Source organism: Canis lupus, chromosome 33, assembly GCF_048164855.1.
Source record: "Canis lupus baileyi chromosome 33, mCanLup2.hap1, whole genome shotgun sequence".
NCBI classification, from domain to species: Eukaryota; Metazoa; Chordata; class Mammalia; order Carnivora; family Canidae; genus Canis; species Canis lupus.
The window spans coordinates 6,889,291-6,894,018 of record NC_132870.1 but is presented as its reverse complement, the minus strand read 5'-3'; the positions used below and the strand labels follow the sequence as shown (position 1 = coordinate 6,894,018).

The following is a 4,728-nucleotide window of genomic DNA, read 5'->3' as shown; positions in this document are numbered from 1 at the left end:
TGTTTGTTTTAAATGTTTTAATTTTTATTTTTTAAAGATTTTATTTATTTATTCATGAGAGAGAGACATAGGGAGAGGGAAAAGCAGGCTCCCTGCAGGGAGCCCCATGTGGAACTGGATCTCTGGACCCCAGGATCATGCCCTGAGCCAAAGGCAGACACTCAACCACTGAGCCACTCCAGGTGTCCCTGTTTTAAATATTTTTAATGTGTATAACTAACATCAAGAGAGTTTTTAATGTTTTAATAACTTTCAGGTTTACAGAACAATCATTGTTAATCCCTTTAACATTGCTTTTAAGTGTCAGTTTGCATAGTCCAAGTAAGAGCTCCCTGCATTTACACCAAGCTAGGAACTCTAACCAGTTATGAACAGATTAAGTCTAGACACAAATACACTTTACCTTTATGATCACCAGTTACAATGGACATTTTTCACAATGCCTTTGTATGCTACTATGTCAAGGCTTTGAAATTTATAGTACGGTCTCATTTGATTTTGAGTATTAAAGGATTGTAAGTAAAATCCTAATAGGAGTTGGCAAACTTAAAAGGCCATACAGGAAATACTTTAGGCTTTGCAGACTATTATAGTCTCTGTAGCAACTAGTCAACTTTGCCCATGTAGCAGGAAAACAGCCATTGACAATACATAAATCACTGAAAGTGGCTGTGTTCCAGTTATGAAACATTTCATGGAATACCATTCTTAACCTCACAGAGCCTACAAATGGGGATGGGGAGCAGGGAGGTTTGTAGTTTGACTTCTCTAATAGCAACATGTACATTAAATGATACCAAAGAATATAACTACTGCTTGAATCATTGCGTTTTGGTGAAGTTTTTCAAATGAAAACTTTCTCCATACCAATGTATGCTTCTGGGTAGTAGGGGGTCTCTGGAGGTTGGGGCAGTAGGGAGTTCAGTATTGACAAATAATGAAACCACTTTTATTTTTTATAAAGACTATTTATTCATAGAGACACAGAGAAAGAGAGGCAGGCTCCATGCAGGGAGCCCGACGTGGGACTCGATCCCAAGTCTCCAAGATCAGGCCCTGGGCCAAAGGTGGCGCTAAAACCACTGCGCCACTGGGGCTGCCCATGAGCCCACTTTTAAGACTTTTTTATTGGTATCTCTAGGCAAACTTGCAGTTAAATAAAAATGGCTTTGTAGAACAGGAGAAATTAGCTACTGTAGCCTAAGTGATGTTTAGTCTATTAATTGTCCTAGAGAAATAAACTTGGCTTTTCAAATTGAACAAGTATAAGACATTAAAAGGTGTTCAAAAAAATGTAGTGGGAGTGCAAACATTCTAATAGTTAGAAGTGAAGGCGCTTTAGAGAAAGCTTGAGGAAAGAGACCTTGATGGGCGTAATAATGGGAAGAGAATTGCTCTAGCAGGAAGACCCGGGTTCAATCCAAGTTCTGATCGTTTACCAAGTGTTTTTCCTCTGGTTTTCCCTTCTTTGCTGCAAAACAATTCCTAAACCAAGAACAACATCCAAGCAATAGATTAATTAGATGCCAGGGTCTGGCAGAGCTAGTGGAGTGCCAGTGACGTACGGGCAAACCTTCGTAGATCTCAAACCGTGCCACACGATGCTAACCCGGCCACGCCTCTGGAGGAACAAATACGTCCACAACAGACTGACGAGCCCATTTGGCTTTAAAGAAGTTCTCAAAAAAAAAAGCAATAATACTGTAGAACCAACTATGCAATTTTAAAAAGCGAATCGCAAATTAGTTACTGCAATTAGGGCCCCGCAGCCCGATTTTCACGCGATTTGTCCGGTGCTGGCAGGGTCGCCGGGTCGCCGGCCGCCGCCGTCTCACAGGACTAGCGCTACGTGGCGTTCTGCGGGCCCGGGCCGTTCTTCAGCCGGCCGCTACACCCGGCCAGACTTTTGTTTCTCGCGTACCCCGGTCACCGCACCCTGGCCGTGCACGCCGTCCCTCAGAGCAGGTCTCCAGGCCCCGCCGCGAGCCGGCCCGCCGCCGGCCTTCAGCGCGCACCCAGGCCCGGGACGCCGCCTGCGCCGCTCCCGGAAGTGCCGTGGCAGGCGGCGCGCCTCAGTGGGCCGGGCGAGGCGTCGCTCCCGGAAGCGGCCGGCCGGCTGGGAGGGGCTGCGGCTGCCACGTTGAAGCGGAACGTGGAGGTGGCCCTGGGGCGGGAGGAGGGGCGGCGGCGAATGCTGGGAGAGTCCGACGGACGTCGCGCTAACACAGGAACCGGTCGCCGAGGGTCCCCGCCAGGTGTGTCCGCCTCCCCCCCCCCCCCGTCTTCTTCGCCGGCCCTCGGGCCGTGAGGTAGAGCACCGGCGAAAGCTGGGTGCGCGGCATCGGCCGCCGCGGGTCCCCGCCAGCCTGAGGCCCGGTCTGCGGTGGCGGCGCGCCCCTGGTCTTGGTTTCGGGCCCGTCGGGACAAGCCTGGCGTCACGGCTGCTGCGGGGATCGCGCCGATCCACGTCCGCCAACGTTTCCCCTGCTGAGCAGGAGCTCCCCTGAGGCTTGCGACGGGGGGTCGTGCCGGGCGGGTAACTGGGGTCCGAGGTTAGAAGCCCCTCGCACTCACACCCTTGTGCACAAAGAGGTGCGGGCCCCGAGGCGGAGGGAAGGACGCGAGCCTCGGGATCACTTTGGTTGACTTTATTTAGTTTATGGTTTTTTGTTTGTATTTGAACTGTTGCCAGATAAAAGGGTTCATAGGTTTTCAACGGAAGGCTCCTGGCATTGAACCGGGATTGGATTATTTTAAGGATAGTCGCCAACCTAAGCCTATATACACCTCGAAGGAAATCTCATTAAGTGTTGTATGTTTTTGCTAATAAGTTATTGTAATGAGAGATTAAATTACAGGGCAGGTGGAAAACGAATAAAAATATGGCATGGGCTTGTGGGCATTATGAACTTTACCAAGCAACTAATTTTATGTAGGTCTTTGTGAAACTGCAGTGATGATCTGTGCTAAATCCTCTCCCCAAAACTGCCTTTTCTAACTACAGAATGCTGAAATTTGACTGTCGCCACTTGTAGCTGTTCAGTAGATAATTAGAGCCTCGCTCTTCTCATACCGACCCTTGTTTTCTGTACATACTGATTGTTCTGGGATTGGCTAAAGTTTACTCACAGGTTTCTAGTGGTTCCTCTGTGCTCTTTGTTTCTTACTGTTTCTTAAACAGCTCTGGGAAAGGTTTGTAGACTAAGAATTTTTGGGTAACTTGAAGTGTTTTTGTAGTTGTGAATTTATGTTATACATGTCCAAAGTTATTTGGGGAATGTGAGATTGGAATGAATTTAGAATTAGACTGCTTAATTTTATATAAGCAGGTTCTTTTTGAAACAATAATATATAATTTATAATAATAACATAAAAGTAGAAAGAAATTAGAAAGAGCAGTGATTCTTGACTTTTTGGAATTCCACTCCCTTTTTAGGATCTGATGAAAGCATTGGATCACCTTCCTAGAAAAATGCACACACACACAGAATTCTCTATATAATTTCATGAGGTTTACAGATCCCAAATTAATTCTTGTCAGGTGATATTATTAAAATTGATTTTTACAGTGTTTTTAGAAATGTTGTCATTCTTAGGTTAATTTCAGGTCAAAAAGTTTTACTTCTTAGATTCTAGATAAATACACCAGCATTTAGTTCAACGCAGTTAGTTCTTTGATTTGATTTTGGTTGAGTGAGATGAGTCTAGAACATCAGTAACAGTAAATAAATACTCTAGAACAAATGTGCCCATCCATGATAAGATACTTGCCCACACAAGATGGATTTTTACCAAATGCAGTGCCAACTAGGGATTTTTTGAGAGTCAGAGTTTGCAATTCTATTAACTCTTCCACTTTTTACTTTCTGAGTTATGAGTCATCTCTATATGTAGCAGTGTAAGTTTGGTATTTTTCAGACAATAGAACTGTTAGGTTTTAGTACTGCTTTACAGAATTAGCAGTTAAAAAACAAGCAAAAAGGAAAAAGCTTCCACTTAATAGCATGCATTTAACTACATGCATGTTGTGGGGAGAAACTTGGGTGAAAAAATAAGTTCTAGACTGGCAAATAAGTTTTCTTCAATAGATGTATTTTTTTTTTTAAAAAAGATTTATTTATTTATTTGAGAGAGAAAGAACACAGAGCAAGCAGTGGAGGAGGAGCAGAGGGAGAGAGAGAATCCCAAGCCACCTCCCCACTCAGCATTGAGCCCTATGTGGGGCTTGATCTCAAGAGATCAAGACCTGAACCAAAACCAAGAGTTGGACACTAACCGACTGAGCCACCCAGGTGCCCCTTCAGTAGAGGTATTCTTGGAGATTCATTGTGATAAACTAAAATTTTAAATTGTGACTTTTGCCATAGCTGATATTTACAAGCATGTATTTACTATGTGCCAGCTACTGTTCTAAGCCCTCTGCGTAATGCCTCATTTAATTCTCACAACTCTTTTTTTTTTTTTTAAGATTTTATTTATTTATTCATGTCAGAGAGAGGCAGAGACACAGGCAGAGGGAGAAGCAGGCTCCCAGCAAGGAGCCCTATGTGGGACTTGATCCCATGACTCTGGGATCATGCCCTGAGTGGAAGGCAGACACTCAGCCACTGAGCCACCCAGGCGTCCCACAGCAACTCTTCTTATGCAGACTTTTGTTATACTTATTTTACCAAGTGGGTAGCCAAGACACACATAGGTAAAGATACATGCCTTTTAGAGCATATCAGA

General features: G+C 44.6%; 1 protein-coding gene across 24 annotated transcripts in view; it reads left to right on the top strand.

Annotated features, from left to right (window-relative positions):
• Positions 1 to 2,096: 2,096 nt before the first annotated feature.
• SEC31A (SEC31 homolog A, COPII coat complex component) overlaps positions 2,097 to 4,728 on the top strand; it is an 80,741-nt gene continuing 78,109 nt past the window's right edge. For 18 of the 24 annotated variants that reach the window (XM_072810165.1, XM_072810160.1, XM_072810158.1 and 15 more), the window contains exon 1: positions 2,098 to 2,255. The gene's annotated coding sequence lies outside the window, so the exon portion shown is untranslated. Of the gene's footprint in view, positions 2,256 to 4,728 lie in introns of all 24 variants that reach the window. The other 6 variants (XM_072810155.1, XM_072810150.1, XM_072810143.1 and 3 more) reach the window with 3 other exon arrangements.